Here is a 22340-nt window from a genome sequence, read left to right as displayed (position 1 = left end):
AGCCAAGTCAGCAAGAATCTATAAAAGCCAGGAAATTTACACACAGGAGTCAGACACGACTGAGCGACTTCCCTTTCACTTTTCACTTTCACTCATTGGAGAAGGAAATGACAACCCACTCCAGTGTTCTTGCCTGGAGAATCCCAGGGACAGGGGAGCCTGGTGGGCTTCCATCTATGGGGTCGCACAGAGTCAGACACGCCTGAAGCGACTTAGCAGCAGCAGCAGCAGCAGAAATAAACAAATACTAAGATGAGATTTTGTCTCTATTCATGTGTGAAGAAAAGCTCCCCTGTCCTTGACTGTGGAAGCATTAGCTACTCACAAGACTTCACTGTGATCCACAAGTAGTTATTCAGTGGGCATAAATATTAACTGTTACTCAGAAATTCTATTAACTTATATACATGGTGCTTTCTTTTCACGCAGTACTTTCTTTCTCCAGGCAAGCACACTGGAGTGGGTTGCCTGGAGAATCTCAGGGACGGGGAAGCCTGGTGGGCTGCCATCTATGGGGTCACACAGAGTCAGACATGACTGAAGCGACTTAGCAGTGACTTAGCAGAAATTCTATTAACTTATATACATGGTGCTTTCTTTTCACACAGTACTTTCTTGTTTCTAATGTCCATGTTTAAAAAGAAAAAATCATTGTGGGACTTCCCTTCCCTGATGGTCCAGTGGTTAAGACTTCATGCTTCCACTGCAAGGGACATGAGTTTGATCCCTAACTGCCGAATGAAGATCCCACATGCTATGCGGTATGACTAAATATAATAAAAATTATTAAAAATCATCATGGTATTGTCGTTGAGACATGTCTACAATAAATGGGGCAACTGACCATGTGATCAGAATCTTGGGGTCTAGTGTAGTGTTTGTTTCAGATGGGTCTTCTAGGTCATCATGTGGACAGATCCTTGTCGCACTCAGGAAGGGTGCCTGGAAATGAGTTGTGTTTGATCATCGCCATGTGGCTGTCTCTAATATGTGACTCTGAAAAAAAAAGGAGATTCTCTAGAACGGGCTTGATGGGCCAATTCTAACATTTAATATAACCCTTTTGTCTGCACCATTTCATAATTTTGCACTTTCTTCCTAAGAAAACACAAATTATTCTAGGTATACTTTACACTGAATGTCAGAGATTAAAGGAAAGGCATGTGGGTTGAAAAGAGAAAGAGAAAGAGTTATGTATATGTATATTTTATTTATTATTTAGAGCATGGAATTCTCACCATCCATTTAAAATTTTAGACGAATGGATAAGAAAGCTGTGGTACATATACACAATGGAGTATTACTCAGCCATTAAAAAGAATACATTTGAATCAGTTCTAATGAGGTGGATGAAACTGGAGCCTATTATACAGAGTGAAGTAAGCCAGAAAGAAAAACACCAATACAGTATACTAATGCATATATATGGAATTTAGAAAGATGGTAACAATAACCCTGTATACAAGACAGCAAAAGAGACACTGATGTATAGAACAGTCTTTTGGACTCTGTGGGAGAGGGAGAGGGTGGGATGATTTGGGAGAATGGCATTGAAATATGTATAATATCATATATGAAATGAGTTGCCAGGTTCGATGCACGATACTGGATGCTTGGGGCTGGTGCACTGGGACGACCCAGAGGGATGGTAAGGGGAGGGAGGAGGGAGGAGGGTTCAGGATGGGGAACACGTGTATACCTGTGGCAGATTCATTTGGATAATGGCAAAACCAATACAATATTGTAAAATTAAAAAATAAAATAAAAAAATTAAAAAAAAATCCTCTTCGTCTACTACTTATTTTCCCTAATTACTTTTTTCTTACGCATGAGTTTTCTAACATTCTTGCATCTTGAGATGAAGAAACGGCCAGATAGATGCTTTGCCTTCTGTTTTATTTTAAATTCAAATATTATTTTACAATTTTATCACTGTAAATATTCACTGTCTGTCTCTCTCTCATTATTGTTTAGAGGGACTTAAAAGTATTGTTATTTACTTTTCAAGGACAGCTACCCTAGACTGTAGACACACAGAATCCCTTGGATAGCAAGGAGATCCAACCAGTCCATCCTAAAGGAAGTTAGTCCTGAATATTCATTGGAAGGACTGATGCTGAAGCTGAAATTCCAATACTTTGGCCACCTGATCAGAACAGCTGACTCATTAGAAAAGGCCCTAATTCTGGGAAAGATTGAAGGCAGGAGGAGAAGGGGATGACAGAGGATGAGATGGTTTGATGGCATCACTGACTCAATGAACATGAGTTTGAGTAAACATCGGGAGTGGGTGATGGACAGGGAGGCCTGGCGTGCTGCAGTCCATGGGGTCGCAGAGTCGGATGTGACTGAGTGACTGAACTGAACTGTACTGAACCCCCCAGATTGAGGACACACAGAAGCTCTTTGAAAACTAAATTGTAAAGGGAATGTAAATCAGTTGGCTTCTTAAAACCTTATTGAACCAGATTGCTGTCATCCTCTCTCACTGAGTGTCTCATGCATGTTCCTCACACAATTGACTTTTCAGGCCAGGACACACCCATTTCCAGCTTCCAGTACCCAGCATCACCTGGACTGGTCCTAGGCTCTCCTGGGCATGGAAGATCACTCACCTGAACCCAGCACAGAGGAGAGGGCTGGGGACTTGAATGGTTCTGGGCAAAGCCACCCAAGAAGAGTTCTCTCAGCCCTGAACTCTATTTTCAACACTGCCTCCTCAAATTTCCCAGGCAGATCAAGTTCTAGTCACCCACAGTAATAATTTTCTTGATAATAGAGCATTTAATTTTCTCTTCCCATTTTCTGTCTCACTTACTGACTCCCCCATATTTCTCTCCAGTGTCTCCAAACAAACTACTTCCACTCAAATGTTAGCTCTGGGTTCCCTGGTGGCTCAGATGGTAAAGAATCTGCCTGCAGTGCAGGAGACCTGGGTTCAATCTCTGGGTTGGGAAGATCCCCTGTAGAAGGGAATGACTCAGTTCAGTTCAGTCGCTCAGTCACGTCTGACTCTTTGTGACCCTATGAACTGCAGCATGCCAGGTCTCCCTGTCCATCACCAACTTCCGGAGGCCACCCAAACCCATGTCCATTGAGTCAATGATGCCATCCAACCATCTTATCCTCTGTCATCCCCTTCTCCTGCCGTCAATCTTTCCCACCATCAGGGTCTTTTCAAATGAGTCAGCTCTTCGCATCAGGTGGCCAAAGTACTGGAGTTTCAGCTTCAACATCAGTCCTTCCAATGAACACCCAGGACTGATCTCTTTTAGGATGAACTGGTTAGAACTCCTTGCAGTCCAAGGGACTCTCAAGAGTCTTCTCCAACACCATAGTTCAAAAGCATCAGTTCTTTGGGGCTCAGCTTTCTTTATAGTCCAACTCTCACATCCATACATGACCACTGGGAAAACCATAGCCTTGACTAGATGGACCTTTGTTGGCAAAGTAATGTCTCTGCTTTTGAATATGCTGTCTAGTTTGGTTATAGCTTTCCTTCCAAGGAGTAAGCGTCTTTTAATTTCATGGCTTCAATCACCACCTGTAGTGATTTTGGAGCCCAGAAAGATAAAGTCTGACACTGTTTACACTGTTTCCCCATCTATTTGCCATGAAGTGGTGGGACCACATGGCTACCCACTCCAGTATTCTTGCCTGGAGAATCCCTTAGACAGGAGCCTGGTAGGCTACAGTCCATGGGTCCCAAAGAGACCCATGATCAGTCCCTAGACAGGACTGATCAACTTTCACTTTCTGCTTCTGGGGGAGTTCAAACTAACCAGAGTTTTATGCTGCTGCATTCCAAATACTTACAGAAATGATGAAATAGTAATTTTGTAAGTGAAAACACCCAGGAAAAGATTTTCATTACAGAGCTGTTTATGTGAATATCCTGAGAAGAATGGTTCAAAAAAAGAAAATGTTTTCTTTTAAAATAAGCAGAAGCAATAACATCTCAGGAATGTAAAATCTATTATTTTTTCAATTGGGTTTAAAAATAAAAGTGAAAAATGCTCTTATTAAATGACTCGCAAAAATTCTCTGACTCTATGGACTCCTTCTTTCAGGTCATTTTATTTCAATGCAGATTTTCATTTAAACAAGGCATAGTGGATGATACTAAAATAAACAAATACAGGTCACTTCCCTTAAAGAGTTTACAGAGTAGCTGGGGACTAGATACCCATATATGAAGCAATGCTATACCCACAATATACCCATATATGAAGCATACGCTAGTGGTAAAGAACCGCCCACCAATGCAGGAGATGCAAGAGATGCAGGTCCGATTCCTGGGTCAGGAAGTTCCCCTGGAATAGGAAAAGGCAACCCACTCCAGTGTTCCTGCGTGGAAAATTCCATGGACAGAGAAGCTTGGAGGGGTACAGTTCATGGGGTCAAAAAAAGTCAGACACGACTGAACTACTAACACACCACACACATACATCTCATGATAGGCCTTTGGAATAATTGAAATAGATGAAAATATAAATGTTAAAACTGAGAAAATGGAGAAATTCTATCCTAAAGGTTTTTTCTTCTGGGATCATTACATTCATTCCTTCCCAATATCAGGTCACATGGTTCCACTGGCAGCCAGTTATTGATTTCTCATAAATTTGTTTTTCTAGCCTTGACTGCTCTTCTGAACTTCAAAGTCTTATATCCTAATTTCTACTTCCTGTCTCTGTGTTAATGTCTAACTGATGTGTAAGATCTATCACAGCTAAATTAAGACTCTAGTTGTTGGCTCCTATCTATCTATTTAGTTTGATGCTTTTGAAATGTGGTGTTGGAGAAGACGCTTGAGAGTCTCTTGAACTGCAAGGAGATCCAATTAGTCAATTCTGAAGGAAATCAGTCCTGAATATTCTTTGGAAGGACTGACGCTGAAGCTGAAACTCCAATACTTTGGCCACCTGATGTGAAGACCTGACTCATTGGAAAAGACTGTGATGCTGGGAAAGATTGAGGGCAGGAGGAGAAGGGGATGACAGAGGATAAGATGGTTGGATGACATCACTGACTTGATGGACATGAGTTTGGGTAAACTCTGGGAGTTGGTGATGGACAGGGAGGCCTGGCATGCTGCAGTCTATGGGATCTCAAAGAATTGGACACAAATGAGCATCTGAACTGAACTGATTTAATTTGAAGGAGGGTTACTGATGAATTTTATTTTCTTCAAACCCTTTTGTACTTTCTTTTTTTAAAAATTTTATTACTCTTTTTTTTATTAAAGAATCAGTAAGATTCATAAATGTAGAAATAAAGCTGGGCAACATCTTCTTTAAAATTTGTTATGGGTTCCATATTTTTAATACATAATGAACTGAACATTATAAACTCCTTTCATAGTTTTCATATAATGTTTTCAATCTGGATTTTTACCATAAATTATCAGAATTTCTTTTTTTTTTTGCAAGTTATCAGACATTTCTAATCCCTTGAAAACTGACAACTTCATCTTGCCATTTTATTTTTTTTTTTAATTTCTTTTTTTAGTATTATTTTATTTTTAACTTTACAATATTGCTGGGGACCAGCCCCAGCTGATCCAGGGTATTCGAAGGAGAGACGGCCTAGGCGACTATTTATATGCTAATTAGAGATATAGAGAACAATAGAATGAGGATAGCTCAGTAGGAAAATTCAGTGGAGAAAAGAAGCTGAGTAGCTTGGTTTAAGCGGGAGACCAATAAAACTTCAAGACAAGAAGTTTGCACCACTTACGTAGGCCGCAGGCGCCCTCTCGAATAGCGGAAGGTGCCTCACCCTAGACACCTTCTCGAGTGGGTCTTAGAAGCCCAGGCATAATTAGTAAGCGTGGTGGGTTCCGCGCTCCAGATGGAGACTCAGCTGGAAGTTAAAGGGAAGAATGACATGGGGAGACCAAGCGCTGGTGAACAAGGCCCGTAGCTTTATTTTTAACAGGGGCTTTTATACCCTAAGTTACACATAGAGGATAATAGGGGATGCAAAGTCAGCAGTCTTTGATTCTTATCAAAAACCAAGGTTTCTTTCCTGCAAATTTATCGTATACAAATGGTTTAGGTGATTTACATCATCTTCTGGCCAGAAGGCCTACTAACATTTTATGACTCTTGACAAGGACTTATCAACAAAGACTTATTTTCTCTAAGAGTAATTATTTTAAGGTTTGGCACCATCTTCCAAATATAAAATTGCATTCCTATAGGGCGGATGTGTAATGGGTTTACAACAAAGGAAAGAATTTATTACCTTAAGGGTCTAAAGTTACTAACACCAAGGCCACTACTTATTTTTTTCTATATACCAACTATTAATTAATACACATTCAAGGATACAATTCAGGGGATGTGAAAACTTGGCAACAAGCATTGACTCACCAATGAAATCCTTTACTAGTTTATTCTGACAGTTTTTAACTCTCTGAGAGGCTCTAAGCTATTTGAATATCTTAAGCTTCCCGTGCCTCTGGAGGCTAGGAGACTGTAAACAATCGTATGCATAGCTGCAGGAGTCCGGGTAAACTTGTCAGGCGAGTTAGAGAGCCATCTGAGGGGTTTGGATTTAAACACTCCTAATTGCCCAGGAACTTTATTAATTGGAGCTGTAAGTTAACTCTTTGACAGAGAGAGAGCGAGATGGTGGTAGGGGACAGCCCCCAGTAAAGTCAGAGGTGAGAGCACAAAGCAATAAAGTAGGCAGACTCTGGTTTTTTGGGGGGAAAATGCTCGAGAATATCCGGGCGGACTCCTGAGGCTCGATCCCGCCTTTGCGTATGCCGAGCCTCTTTCCTCATGACCTTTGTCACGAGTGGAATGCCTCACCGGCTCCCGGCACAATATTGTATTGGTTTTGCCATATATCAACATGGATCTGCCACAGGTATACAAGTGTTCCCCATCCTGAACCCTCCTCCCTCCTCCCTCCTCCCTCCCCGTACCATCCCTCTGGGTTGTCCCAGTGCACCAGCCCCAAGCATCCAGTATCCTGTATCGAACCTGGACTGGTGACTCATTTCATATATGATATTATACATGTTTCAGTGCCATTCTCCCAAATCATCCCACCCTCTCCCTCTCCCACAGAGTCCAAAAGACTGTTCTATACATCAGTGTCTCTTTTGCTGTCTTGTATACAGGGTTACTGTTGCCATCTTTCTAAATTCCATATATATGCGTTAGTATACTGTACTGGTGTTTTTCTTTCTGGCTTACTTCACTCTGTATAATAGGCTCTTTAACAGAGAGGTATTGCTTTTTGTCAAACTGAAATCATTCTTTTCCTTTCTGGTTTATATATGTGAGTAATGAATAATTTGAACTAAACAGAGAAAATGAAAACCCTCCTCCCACTACTGCTATGATTCAACCACCAGAGACAGCCCACCATGGACAGTTGGGCTGTTTTGTACTTGCTTTTAATTTATATTTGGCTTTGGTATTTGCATTTGTTTTTCTTTTTTAGAAATGTTTTTTTATTGTGGTAAAAGCCACATAGTATAAAATATTTTCACCATATTTAACTGTACATTTCAGAGGCACTAAGTACATCACATTGTTGTGCAACTGTTACCACTATTCATGTCCTGAATTTTTCATCTTCCTAAACTGAAATTCTGTCCCTATTAATTTTTCAGTCTTTTCTCCAAGTCTTGAAATAGCTTACTTGTCCAACTAGTTACTTTAGAATTTTGGTCTTATAAATTTAGCAGCAAGATATGTTGTCCTTGCATTCAACATCCATTGCTAATGTGTTTACTCTTGGCATCTTCATTATTTGCTGATGCTCTAAGTCTGTATCACTTCTCACTTAAGGCCTTTCTTCTTCCATTTCTGTTTCCATATAAACCATTCTCTACTTAGTAGTCAGAGTGATCTTTCTAAAAGAGAAATTAGATCATAATTCTTTCCTCTATAAAATCTTCCAATTAATTTCACTGCCATTAAATAACTCCTTGCCATTGCTTTTGCCACTGACCTCATCTTTCACCACTACTTCCTCCATGACGTTCCAACTAGAGGGATCTTTTAATGGACCTCAAACATGCCAAGTTGCTCCTCACTTTAGAATCTTTGTCATTGACATTTGAAACGCTTTGTCTCCGCACCTGCAACGATTGGTTTCTTCTTGCTATTCCTGTCTCAGTTCAAGCACCCTCTCCTCACTCAGGCTGTCCTAACACTCACTTGCAGTCATCATCCAGGTCCTGCTAATTAGATCACTCTGTAAATTCTCCAAGGAAAGGGTCCTCACCGTTGCTCACCACTCAACAGCATCTGTATCATGACCAGGGACCAAATAGGAGCTTAGAATGAGAAAAATGAATGCAGAAAAAAAAGGAATGAATCGTGTGAGGGTAAAGTAAATATTACCTTCAGAAATGGGAAAAGAAGAAAGGAAAGGGAAAAGGAAGATAACTCTGGGGCAGCCCACATCAGTTTGGGATTCTTGTAAGGAGTGACTCACATCTGCCCTTAAAGCGTGGGTTTTGTCCTTGGGAAGGAAGAGTAATTTACTGCCATATCGTAAATGCATTTGAGAGATAAACTGAGACATTCCAGGAAGGCCAAGAGAGAAACATGACTGAGAAGGGTGGGGAGTTACTGAGCAGGTGTGGCGGGTCTTTTACAGACTGAGTGCAGATCTGACCCATTGTTTATATTGATGCGTAAGTGGTATAGAGCATCACAAAAGTGAACAATTTAGTTTTTAGTTATCCAGTCTCAAAATAAAGGCTCATACATAGTATACAGGATCCCGTGTGTTTTTCCAAATCAGCGCCTTGGATAAAGTGTTAAAAATGACAGCTCTGGAGTCAAACAGGTGGGAATATGCAGGAAGGCAGCAGTTTGCTAGCTGTCTGATCTGGAACATTTACTTAATCTCTTCCCACCTCAACTGCAAATTGCAGTGCTTTTTATTGGACTAATTTTAAGAATACACATAAATCACTCAATGTTATGCCTGTCACAGGAAGGGATTAATAAACGTTATGATCATTATCATTATTAATGTATTGAATCAGAACATCTGATGTGGGTTCAGCCCCAGGATTTAGATTGTTCTTTGGATTCAGAAGTACCAGCCAGTTTCTTAACTTTTCTCTCTACCCATCAACTGGATGCTGACATATAGTGGCATCAATGATAAAAATGGTAGAGAATTAAAGAAATGTTTCATGATGAAAAAAAAATAAGTAGACTTATCTTGTAGGTTGCATAAATCATTGGGCTGATAGAATTTAGAATGTGGACATTTTCCGTATCACAAATAGGCATGTTGCTTTATCTTAAAATGAAATTTTAAAAATAAAACTATATGAGTGTAATTTTCTTTATGTTCAGCTTTATGTTCAACTTATAATGGAATGAATGCATTTTTGAAAAGTTTATTTATTTATTCACAGTCACTCACTGAGAGCTGACGCTGTACCCATTCACTTTCTATGAATTTGGGAAATATGGTGCATAAAAGCAGATCTGGTCTTCTTCTCTCAGAACTTATTGGATAGCAAGAGAGACAGACATTCATCCACAATTTTTAAAAAGTCAAGTTATAGGGTGGTAAGTGCTATCAGAGATCAGATCAGATCAGTCGTTCAGTCGTGTCCGACTCTTTGCAACTCCATGAATTGCAGCACGCCAGGCCTCCCTATCCATCACCAACTCCCAGAGTTCACTCAGACTCACGTCCATTGAGTCAGTGATGCCATCCAGCCAACTCATCCTCTGTCGTCCCCTTCTCCTCCTGCCCCCAATCCCTCCCAGCATCAGGGTCTTTTCCAATGAATCAACTCTTCGCATGAGGTGGCCAAAGTACTGGAGTTTCAGCTTTAGCATCATTCTAGAGAGCACAATAGTTCCCAGAGATTTTTAAATGAATCTTACTGGAAACCTAAATTTATAGAAAAATATTTAATGGTTACATTAACTTGCTTTAACGTGTCTCCATGGTTGAGTCAGAAAAGGGATCTATTACAACAAGCCAAAATGTTTTTAATGAAAACACAGTAAAACTACAGTTAATTTTTTGTCATATTGAACATAGTACAATAAATTAAGCATCATCATTTGGTCTTCATGTATCATATACATCTGTGTGCATGTATGTACTAATGCATGTATGTATGAATATATACGTATCTACATATGCCTTTTTCTAAATAATGTTTCCCTAAGAAAGAATCCTCGATCATTCCTATTAATTTGTTCAAAGTGTGTTCTGCTTCCCTTTTTGTCTTTTTTGAGAAAATGCTGGTAAAATAGGGGGCTTCCTCATCAGACTTCGTTAGCCTTTACTTCTATTGCTAAGCTACTAAATCTCTACAGCTGAATATTTTCCCTGAGTTCCAGCCTCAATGTGTAACTTTATGCTAAATCTATGCACTTAAATGTCATCTTGTCTGAAATTCTAGTTATTATTCTTCAATTCTGATTGTCCCCATGTATTCTAATTCTTCGTGAATGATTATCCCCATCCATCTTGAAACTCGGATCAGCGTCGTGGAGGCTGTTCTAGCGTCTCTTTATATTCCGCTTGCGAACCGGCACTCTCAGGGTCGACTCTCATTTACCATATGCGGCCCCTCCTCTCTGTTCTCACGGCTGCAGCCCCAGATTGGCACTAAATCTTGTCTCACTCATGCGGATTCAGTAACATTCTAAGCTCCTCTCCATTTAAGTTCTCACTTTTCTCCTCCTCCGATCTAGTTACTTCTCCATCTGTCCTCCATTTTATCATTAGAACGAATGCCTTTGTTTTCAACACTGAGTTTTTGTTTTTCATCCTCCAGTTTGAAGCCCTTCAATCACTCACCACTGCCATTCCCAGGACTGCTTTGTCCTGCTGATTTCATGATCCCGGGTAGTTTCCTCCCTCTCACGGGTGTACCGAAGGATTACTCTGGCTAAGAAGCCTGGAGACACCTGATACTCTTCCCTGTGCACCTTCCTCCCCTGTTACTCTGCCGCATAAACGCTGCTGCCTTGGTCTTTCTGGACTTGAACAATATTCTCAATACAGTGTGTCTGCTGTGCCTCTTTGGGTTCCCTGCTCTCCATGGAGGCCTGGAACCTACATCATGGGGGTAAACTGAGGCCCCACTGGGCTCATCTCATCGGCTTCTTTTCTCTCGGGGGTCACAATATCATGCTTCCTGTTGTACAAAGTCTAAAAATACTGTTTCATTTATTTCATTCAACATTCTAGTTGTTTAAAAGGTGGGAAGATTAATACAATTTCTCTTACTGCATCATACTCAGAAGGATAGATGCAGAAATGTACATTTTTTAAAAAGATAAAAAATCATGGGTTTATACTGATATCACCAATTCATATGTAAGAGTACAGAGTGCCTCTGAAATTTAAAAATGTATACTTTATCATTAAGATAATTCTTTGCTTTAGCATACAATATTCAGCCCCTTCATGGATCACAGCCTTGTTGTGGTGAAAACCTTGTTGTGATAAAGAATATTCAAGCTACTGGACAATTGTGCTCATTTCACATGCTTGTAAGGTTATGCTCAAAATCTTTCAAGGTAGGCTTTAGCAGTATGTGAATTGAGAACTTCCAGATGTACAAGGTGGGTTTAGAAAAGGCAGAGGGACCAGACATCAAATTGCCAACATTTGCTGGATCATAGAAAAAGCAAGGGAATTCCAGAAAGAAAAAAAAAAAAATCTGTTACTGCTTCATTGACTACAAGAAAGCCTTTGATTGTGTGGATCACAACAAACTGGAAAATTCTTAAAGACATAAGGGTACCACATCAACCTACCTGTCTCCTGAGAAACCTGTATTCAGGTCAAGAAGCAACAGTTACAACCTTACATGGAACAACCGACTGGTTCAAAATTAGGAAAGGAGTACATAAATGCTGTATATAGTCACCCTGCATATTTAACTTAGAGTACATCATGTGAAATGCCAGGTCGGATGAATCACAAACTGGAATCAAGATTGCTGGGAGAAATAACAATAACCTCAGATATGCAGATGATATCACTCTAATGGCAGAAATTGAAGAGGAACTAAAGAGCCTCTGGATGAGGGTGAAAGAGGAGAGTGAAAAAAAAAAAATACTGGCTTAAAACTCAACATTCAAAAAAACTAAGATTATGGCATCTGGTTCCCATCACTTCATGGCAAATAGAAGGGGAAAACATAAAAGAAGTGACAGATTTTATTTTTTGGGCTCCAAAATCACTGGGGATGGTGACTGTAGCCACAAGATTAAAAGATGCTTGTTCCTTGGAAGGAAATCTATGATGAACCTAGACAGTGTATTAAGAAGCAGAGACATCACTTTGCCAACAAAGGTCGACATAGTCAGAGCCTTGATTTTTCCAGTAATGTACAGATATGAGAAAAGTGAAGTTGCTCAGTCATGTCTGACTCTTTGTGACCCCTTAGTCTGTAGCCTATGAGGCTCCCCTAGTCCATGGGATTTTCTAGGCAAGAATACTGGAGTGGGTTGCCATTTCCTTCTCCAGGGGATCTTCCTGATCAAGCCCAGGTCTCACACACTGTAGACAGATGATTTACCATCTGAGCCACCAGTTGGACCATAAAGAAGGCTGAGCACTGAATAATTTATTCTTTCAAATTGTGGTTCTGGAGAAGATTCTTGAGAATTCTTGAGAAGACTGCAAGGAAAACAAGCCAATCAATCCTAAGGAAATCAATCCTGAATATTCAGTGAAAGGACTGATGCTGAAGATGAAGCTCCAATACTTTGGCCACCTGATGTGAAGAGCCGACTTATTGAAAAAGACCCTGATGATGGGAAAGACTAAAGACAGAAGGAGAAGAGGGCAGCAGAGGATGAGATGGTTAGATAGCATCACTGATTCAAAGGACATGAATTGAGCAAACTCCAGGAGATAGTGAAGGACAGGGAAGCCTGGCATACTGTAGTCCATGGGGTCTCAAAGAGCTGGACATGACTTGGTGACTGAATAACAATCACAGCAATAGCAATATTCAGATAATAATTTCAAAATAGCAATACAATTTTTAGCAGAAAACAATGGAAAAACTAAAATGCGCAATTTTTATACGATTCCTTTGTTCATAGCATGTATCCCATTGAGGACACTATGAACTGGCTTCTTCCCAGACACTAGTTGCAAAGGGCTTCCCGGGTGGTACTAGTGGTAAAGAACGCGCCTGCCAATGTAGGAGACTTAAGAGATGAGGGTTCGATCCCTCGGTGGAGAAGATCTCCTGAAGGAGGGAATGGTAATCCACTCTAATATTCTTGCTTGGAGAATTCCGTGGACAGAGGAGCCTGGTGGGTTAAGGCCCAGAGGGCTGCAAAGAGTCAGATATGACTGAAGTGACTTGGCATGCACATTGTAATCTAAGTCAGATAGACACATAGAGGGACATTTCACAATATACCTGACTAAAACTGTCAATGTCATTAAAAAAAAAAAAAGTGATGAATCTGAGAAACTGCCATAGCCAAGAGGAGCTTGAGACATGATTATGAATTGTAATGGAATGGGATCCTGAAATACCAAAAAAATATATTAGGCAAAAACTAAGAAAATCTAAATGAACTATGTGCATTAGTTAATAACTGTATCAATATTGACTCATTGATTGTAACAAATGGACCATATCAATGTAAGATCTTAATAATAAGATAAACTATGTGTGGGTGCATATATGGAAACTCTCTTTAATATCTGTTCAATAATTCTAATACTGTTTTAAGAATTGTACAGTGTAGAGCCACTGCAGTGCATCCATAACACGGGTAAATGTTCTGATTAAAAAAATAAAATACACGTGTATTTATGCACACACAAAAAAGAATGGTTTATACATTTTTTAAAAGTTGTTTTAAAAAGTAGTAGTTTATTAACAGTTGCAGATCTGTGTTTTCCTCTTCCTTGTCTCATCAAATTATTTATTGCTTAACTTGAGACTATTTATTGCAATTTAAAGGAAGATGGTGCATACATTAATTTCAGAGTGAATTTTAATAAGTATACATAAAATGCATTTATATTTCTTTAAATGTATTAATACAATGGTGACAGCAATTAAAGCATATTAAATGTGAAAAAGAATCTATATCTCCTATGTTAATTGAGATGCTCATTTTTTAATGTAAAGCAATCTGTGTGTTCTTGAGTCTCATTTTTGGGCTTTCTGTTCTGTCATTCATCTTCATCGTTCATCTGTTAGTACCACACTGTTTTAATAATTTGGATTTTTTATATGTTTTCCTATACTTATTAGTTTCTTAATCTAATTTTCTGTCTCCAGAAGGGGGAAAATAACACCCAGGACTTTTACTGGGATTGCATTAAATTTTGAATGAATTTAGAAAAACTTTCATATTTGTAATGTCGAACCATCATATCCAGGAACCTGCAAATGGTACATATACCATTTGTTCATGTAAGATTTTGTGTCTTGTAGGAGTATTTTTTAGTTTGACTTCATAAGCTGTGCCTTGGGATTTTATCTTCCTTGTTGCTATTATAAACTAGACTACCTCATTCATTATACATTAAATTAAATACATATCACATTTTTATATTGGGAAATAAAATATTACTGTCTCTGAGAAAATTCTCTACTCATCCTCAAACTGAATAAATAAAATAATATTTTTCACTCAGTTTCTCATGTTGTTAGCTTGTCTTCTATGGGACTAAAATCACAAAACCTTTGCAGACTGTGTGCTCAGAGAATGTGTATTCAAGAAGATCGGGCTAAAGTATAGAGTCTCAGAATTAAAAAGAAGTAGAGGGAATAGCTCTCTAAGTTGGGGATAAATGGATTGTAGCAGGTGTTGATAGCTATTAAAATGTGAGCCTTTGGAATATTAAAAAATATTCATGATGTTAAAATGTTTTTGAGTAAATTAAAAGTGCAAATGTATTTGGCAATTAGTAATACCGAACACGTATTACTATATCATGCTTTTTGTTTGTTTGTTTTAAATTTTAGGACCAAGATTATCCATATTTTAACTTGCCTAAGGCAGAGAGCAGTATCTGGAATACATACCCTCCTTCTGGTTGTGTTATAATCTTTTAATGATACCAGAGACTGAATTTTTACAAAGCTTCTATTATTAAATTTCAGAAAGTTTAGGTCATGCCATACTTTTCTTTAATTTGTTCAGATTGGCCTTCACTATTAATTTAATGAAAACATAAGCTAGCTGGAAGTTATTGTGTCAGGAAAAAGAAACATAACATCATGGGCAGATTAGTATGGGAAGGAATATATTCTTCTGGATCTATTCCAATCTCATTGGAAGGCCTCTGTATACACCGTAATCTAGTATTATAAATAGGCACTTGACCCTGTCTCTTAATAAGGAGCAAGAACCAAGCCAGTGCCAGCGCAGAAGAACAAGAGGCACAGAGGTGGTGAGAGGGTGTGAGGAGAGCGCGTATGAGAGGCACTCCTGCCCTGTCTCCCTCACTTACTCCTGAAGTGTGCTGCCCGCCCCCACTGTGGGCTCAGGGTTGCTGTAATGAACCCGAGGTGACAAGACAGAAACTGAGCGAATAGACAGTCACACAGCTCCTGACACATGTGCCCTCCACCTCTTGAGTAAGGGGGAGTTTGGTCAGGGGAGCTAATGAGTCAAGGTGGGAAAGTACTTGGTACACAGCAGCCTCATCACTAACTGACCCTCTGGGTCCACCGTGTGTGAAGTATGATGACCTGAGCCTATAAATTCTTTCCTTTTTCTCCATATGAGATAAATCCTTATTAACAACTCTGTACTTTAGTGTACTGCATTTTGTGACCTGAATGCAAAAGTAATTTGTAAGCTTTTGTTGTTTTTTTAGTACTTAAATACATAGAGATAAGGGTCTTAAGTACTTCATACATGTTAAATCTGAGAGGTTCTTTGTTTAAAGCATCAGTGGGTAGATTCATTGAAAGAACATGTGTATTAAAGATAATTACTGCCAAGGAAAATATGTTTTTTCCTATATTTTCAAGTTTCACTTCCCTAAATATTCACTATTTTATTGTTCAGTCACAAAAGTCGTGTCCGACTCTTTTGCAACCCCATGGACTCTAGCCTGCCAAGTTCCTCTGTCCATGGGATTTTTGCAGGTGAGAAAACTGGAGGGGGTAGCCATTTCCTTCTCCAAGGGGTTTTCCCAACCCAGGGATTGAACCTGTGTTGCTTGCGTCTCCCGCACTGGCAGGAGGATTCTTTACCACTGAGCCACCAAGGAATCCCAAATAGTCAGTATAATATCTATCAAAAACTCCATCTTAACGTTAAGATCACTATCTGAATAAATAAACATATATTTAAATATTTAAAATTAAAGATTAATTTGTGTAAATTAAACCAATCTTTATTTAAATATACATATTTAACAAATATCAAGTTTAATAGATATCTAACAGCTATTGCTATTTATTTGAATATATTAAATACATAATATATAAATATTTCATATTAACTTTAAATACAGTTATATTCAATTTTACAGCAAATTAAGTATCTCTTGATGATATTTGTCTGAGAATGTGAGACGGTTGTGTGTTGACAGCTAGGCACCCACTGCCTTTATACTCTAAAAATTGCAGATGCTAACGGTAGAAAAATGTGGTGCATTTTAACTGATAACAGATTTGTGGACCTAGTTCATTGCCTGGAAAAAAGAATCCCAAAACATTAAGCTTTCTTAAATTTACTGTATACATTTTTAAAAATCATTTTTTATGTGGCAAGGAGGAATATTTGCCATATACACATAAAATATTTGACTATAAATTGAATTTTGCTCATATCTAAATTTTATACATATATATCTATATATATTTATATAATATATATATTTATATATATCTATGACTTATAGTATATCTGCTGCTGCTGCTAAGTCGCTTCAGTTGTGTCCGACTCTGTATGACCCCGTAGACGGCAGCCCACCAGGCTCCCCCATTCCTGGGATTCTCTAGGCAAGAATACCGAAGTGGGTTGCCATTTCCTTCTCCAATGCATGAAAGTGAAAAGTGAAAGTGAAGTCGCTCAGTCGTGTCCGACCCTCAGCGACCCCATGGACTGCAGCCCACCAGGCTCCTCCGTCCATGGGATTTTCCAGGCAAGAGGACTGGAGTGGGGTGCCATTGCCTTCTCCATAGTATATCTATCTATATATAATTAATATAAGTCATTGGATAATCATTAGGAGTTTGCCCTCTTGTTCAATAAAGAAAGAAATCAAATGTTGATGTTATGTCTATGAAATACATTGTACCTTTAAAATCTTTCCTCTGCAGCAATAAAAATCTGAAGGATAAAACCAGAATTCTCAGAAATTGTGACAATGTTATCTATGTCCCCTGCATATAAAACTAAAGTATTGGTGATATATTCTTCTTCCTTGGTCTAGAGCTCAAAAAATTTGGAGATTTTCCTAGGTCTCTGGTACACACACACCCAGAACTGGTAACTATTCACATAAGCAAATGTCAGTGTACACTGAAGATAGAATCACTCTCTGGTGACTAAGAGGGAAAAATAAAAATCAAAACAGAACAAGAGTATTGTCCCTGAAACAATGTTTGAGGAAGAGTTGTGATCAACACCATTAGGTGTCTGACATGCATTTTCTATCCACAAAGTAGACCGATAGTTGCAAAAATAAGTGAGCCCAGATTTTTGTACTCAAGAAGTTATAAATCTATTGGCAAACACAGTGCACAGTGTCCCTCTCACCTTTTTGCACCATGCCTTGATGTTCAGTTCAGTTCAGTTGCTCAGTTGTGTCTGACTCTTTGCGACCCCATGAATTGCAGCACACCAGGCCTCCCTGTCCATCACCAACTCCCGGAGTTCACCCAAACTCATGTCCATTGAGTCAGTGATGCCATCCAGCCATCTCATCCTCTGTCATCCCCTTCTCCTCCTGCCCCCAATCCCTCCCAGCATCAGAGGCTTTTCCAATGAGTCAACTCTTCCCATGAGTTGGAGAAAGTACTGGAGTTTCAGCTTCCAGTCCTTCCAATGAACATCCAGTACTGATCTCTTTTAAAATGGACTGGTTGGATCTCCTTGCAGTCCAAGGGACTCTCAAGAGTCTTCTCCAACACCACAGTTCAAAGGCATCAATTCTTCGGCGCTGAGCTTTCTTCACAGTCCAACTTTCACATCCATACATGACCACTGGAAAAACCATAGCCTTGACAAGACAGACCTTTGTTGGCAAAGTAATGTCTCTGCTTTTAAATATGCTGTCTAGGTTGGTCATAACTTTCCTTCCAAGGAGCAAGTGTCTTTTAATTTCATGGCTGCAGTCACCATCTGCAGTGATTTTGGAGCCCCCCAAAATAAAGTCTAACACTGTTTCCACTGTTTCCCCATCTATTTTCCATGAAGTGATGGGACCAGATGCCATGATCTTCGTTTTCTGAATGTTGAGCTTTAAGCCAACTTTTTCACTCTCCTCTTTCACTTTCATCAAGAGACTTTTTAGTCCCTCTTCACTTTTTGCCATAAGGGTGGTGTCATCTGCATATCTGAGGTTATTGAGATTTCTCCTGGCAATCTTGATTCCAACTTGTGCTTCTCCCAAATTAATGACTCCAGTCTGGATAGCTTTCCTAAAGTTTAAACTCAATATCCATGTATCTACTTGACACTCCACTGTTTACTAGCCCCAAATCTTCTTAACCCTCAGACTTTCTCATATTGGCTGATGGCAACTCTGTCCTTCCATCCTTGGCTAAAATCAAGAACTTGAGAATCATCTGAGACCTCTCACTTTATCTCATACAGCACACCTGGTTCCTCAGATATCCTCTTGGCCTCAGTGGGATCATTCTGATAGCTGCTTCACTGCTCCTATTGTTTTCATTGTTGCTACTCACCCCAACAGTCTTTTCTCAACACAGCAGCTAGAGTGATTCTTTAAAAATATCCATCTGATATGCCGTACTTCAACTCAAAACCCTCCAAAGCATCCATATTGCTTGGAGTAAATGCTGAGTTGCTTAAAAAATGGCATAGGTCTTATAAAATGTGGTTCCCCATTCTCTTATGCTGGGAATTTGGGATAAAGAGACCCCATTTACCCCTTCACACACACACATTGGGTTAGGAAACTGCAACCCATTGTGGTATTCTTGCCTGAGTAATCCCATGGACATTGGAGCCTGGTGGGCTATAGTCCATGGGGTTGCAGAACGTCAGATGTGACTGAGGAACTGAACACACACCACACAGAGTTTCTCCTATTGTTAAGATACTGCATTGCTATGGTTCTTTTATTATATTTAATTCATCAATATTGATACAGTATTATTATCATTATTGTGTTAATCTGTATACTTTAGGGTCCACTCACTGTGCTATAATTTCCATTGGTTTGGACAAATACAAAATGTCACGTGTCCCACATTACAATCTTACATCAAATTGTTTTACTACCCTCAAATTCCCTCTGCTTCTCATCCTCCCCAATCTCTGACAACTGCTGGTCAAGTTATCATTACTATCACCATAGTTTTTCCCTTTCCAGATTCTCACTTCAAAGGAATCATCTGGATTTAACCGTATCCATACTTTATTGGGCAGTATTCATTTGATATTTTTTCACATCTTCTCATATAGTGTAATAATCCCTTAATTCTAATTCCTGAATAGTATTCCACTGTATGGACATACCACACTTTGCCTACTCGCATCGTCACCTCCAGTTTTGGGTGATTATGAAGAAAGCTGCTCTGAGCATTCCTCTGCATATTCTGTGTGGCTATACTTTCACATAAGTTGGATAAAGACTTAGTAGTGTGATTACTTGATCATATTTTGAAACTATATTTAATTTGGAAAGGAACTACCAAGCTGTCTTCCAAACTGCCTATGGCATTTGCGCTCCCACCAGCAATAAATGAGAGTTCCCCTTGTTCTTCTCCCATGCCACCCTAAGAGGTGTGCAGTAGTCTCTTGTTTTAATTTGTATTTCCCTAAGCACATATGACTTGGTTCATCCTTTCATGCGCTTATTTGCTTTCTGTTTATCTTCTGTAAGGTACCTGTTCAGGTTTTTTTGCCTGCCTCCTAAATTGATTTATTTTCTCAGATAAGTTTGTACATTTTAGACATAAATCCTTTACCATACATTAGATTTTCACATATTTTATCCCAGCATGACACGTCTTTTTGTTGTCCTGAAAGTGTCTTTTGCAGTTCAAATGTTTTAAGTACAGTTTGTCAAATTTTCTTTCTTGTACCGTTCTTTCAATGTCATGTATGGAAACTGATTACCAATCCCATGACTTTCTAATTTTTCATGAGGTCTTTATTAAGAATTTTAAGAACTTGTTTTATTGTTGGTGTGAATATGTTTCTTATTTTGTTACTTGCCTTTTAAATTTATGATCATTTAACAATGCAGTTAATTACATCAGTCATTTTTCGATGATGTTTTCTACACATTTCATTACTTAAGATGTTTGCCAGTTAAACATCACTTGTATCTTCATATGTCTTTAAAAAATAGCCTGATTTTCATGTTTTAAATCAAATTTATTATAATGTTAAGATTAAAAATCTTTTTAAAGATTTTTACTGAAGCATCAGTTCAGTTCAGTTGCTCAGTCCTGTCCGACTCTTTGCAACCCCATGAACCGAAGCATGCCAGGCCTCCCTGTCCATCACCAACTCTTGGAGTCCACCCAAACCCATGTCCATCGAGTCTGTGATGCTACCCAACCATCTCATCCTCTGTCATCCCCTTCTCCTCCTGCCCTCAATCTTTCCCAGCATCAAGGTCTTTTCAAATGAGTCAACTCTTCACATGAGGTGGCCAAAGTATTCGAGTTTCAGCTTCGACTGATCTCCTTTAAGATGGACTGGTTGGGTTTCCTTGCAGTCCAAGGGACTCTCAAGAGTCTTCTCCAACACCACAGTTCAAAGGCATCAATTCTTCGGCACTCAGCTTTCTTTACAGTCCAACTCTCACATCCATACATGACCACAGGAAAAACCATATCCTTGACTAGACGGACCTTTATTGGCAAAGTAATGTCTCTGCTTTTCAATATACTATCTAGGTTGGTCCTAACTTTCCTTCCAAGGAGTAAGCGTCTTTTAATTTCATGGCTGCAATCACCATCTGCAGTGATTCTGGAGCCCAGAAAAATAAAGTCTGACACTGTTTCCCCATCTATTTGCCATGAAGTGGTGAGACCAGATGCCATAGTTGATTTACAATATTGTATTAGTTTCTGCTGTATGGCAAAGTGATTATTATACAAATATACAATCCTTTTCATATTCTTATCTATTATGGTTTATCACAGGATATTGAATATCTTTTCTTGTGCTATACAGTAGTACCTTGCTAAAATATTTAAGTAAATGCATAGTCTAGTATCTGAGCAATATCCATGGAATAACTCTCAAGTTAAACATGTGTGCATCTGTATGCATGTGTGCCCAACATATGTATTCCCATTTGTTCTATTTCATTAATTTGACTATTAATTTTTATACTGCTACTATGACATATCATACATAATAGGTCGACTCCCTTTGATATATTTTATATATTCTTCCTTTGATATATTTTAACATTCTTAGCTATTTATTCAGAGAAGGCAATGGCACCCCACTCCAGTACTCTTGCCTGGAAAATCCCACGGACGGGGGAGCCTGGTGGGCTGCAGTTCAAGGGGTCGCTAAGAGTCGGACACGACTGAGCGACTTCACTTTCACTTTTCACTTTCATGCATTGGAGAAGGAAATGGCAACCCACTCCAGTGTTATTGCCTGGAGAATCCCAGGGACAGGGGAGCCTGGTGGGCTGCCATCTATGGGGTTGCATAGAGTCGGACAGGACTGAAGCAACTTAGCAGCAGCCATTTATTCATGTAGATGAATATAGAAACTATTTACAATCATCCTCTAAGAACTTTCTTATTGATTTTCTAACTAGAATTGCATATATTAAACTTTGGTAAGAAGTGACTTTTTGTGCTTTTGCTCACTAGTATGTTCATTCATTGAAAGGAGTACTTGCTGTGTAGGATGTGTAAATAACATGTCAGTCAACATCATGGACACAGTTTTTCCAGCATGAAGCTTACAGACTAGTGGGGTGTATCTTTTAATTTATTAATAGTTTTATTTATATTTGTGAATTATAATTATTATATATATATCACACTGCATATTGCTAAGTCACTTCAGTCATGTCCGACTCTGTGCGACCCTATAGACGGCAGCCCACCAGGCTCCCCCATCCCTGGGATTCTCCAGGCAAGAACACTGGAGTGGGTTGCCATTTCCTTCTCCAATGCATGAAAGAGAAAAGTGAAAGTGAAGTCGCTTAGTCGT

The sequence above is a fragment of the Bos indicus genome, chromosome 23 (assembly GCF_029378745.1).
Source record: "Bos indicus isolate NIAB-ARS_2022 breed Sahiwal x Tharparkar chromosome 23, NIAB-ARS_B.indTharparkar_mat_pri_1.0, whole genome shotgun sequence".
Taxonomy (NCBI): Eukaryota; Metazoa; Chordata; class Mammalia; order Artiodactyla; family Bovidae; genus Bos; species Bos indicus.
Note: the sequence above shows the minus strand (reverse complement) of the source record.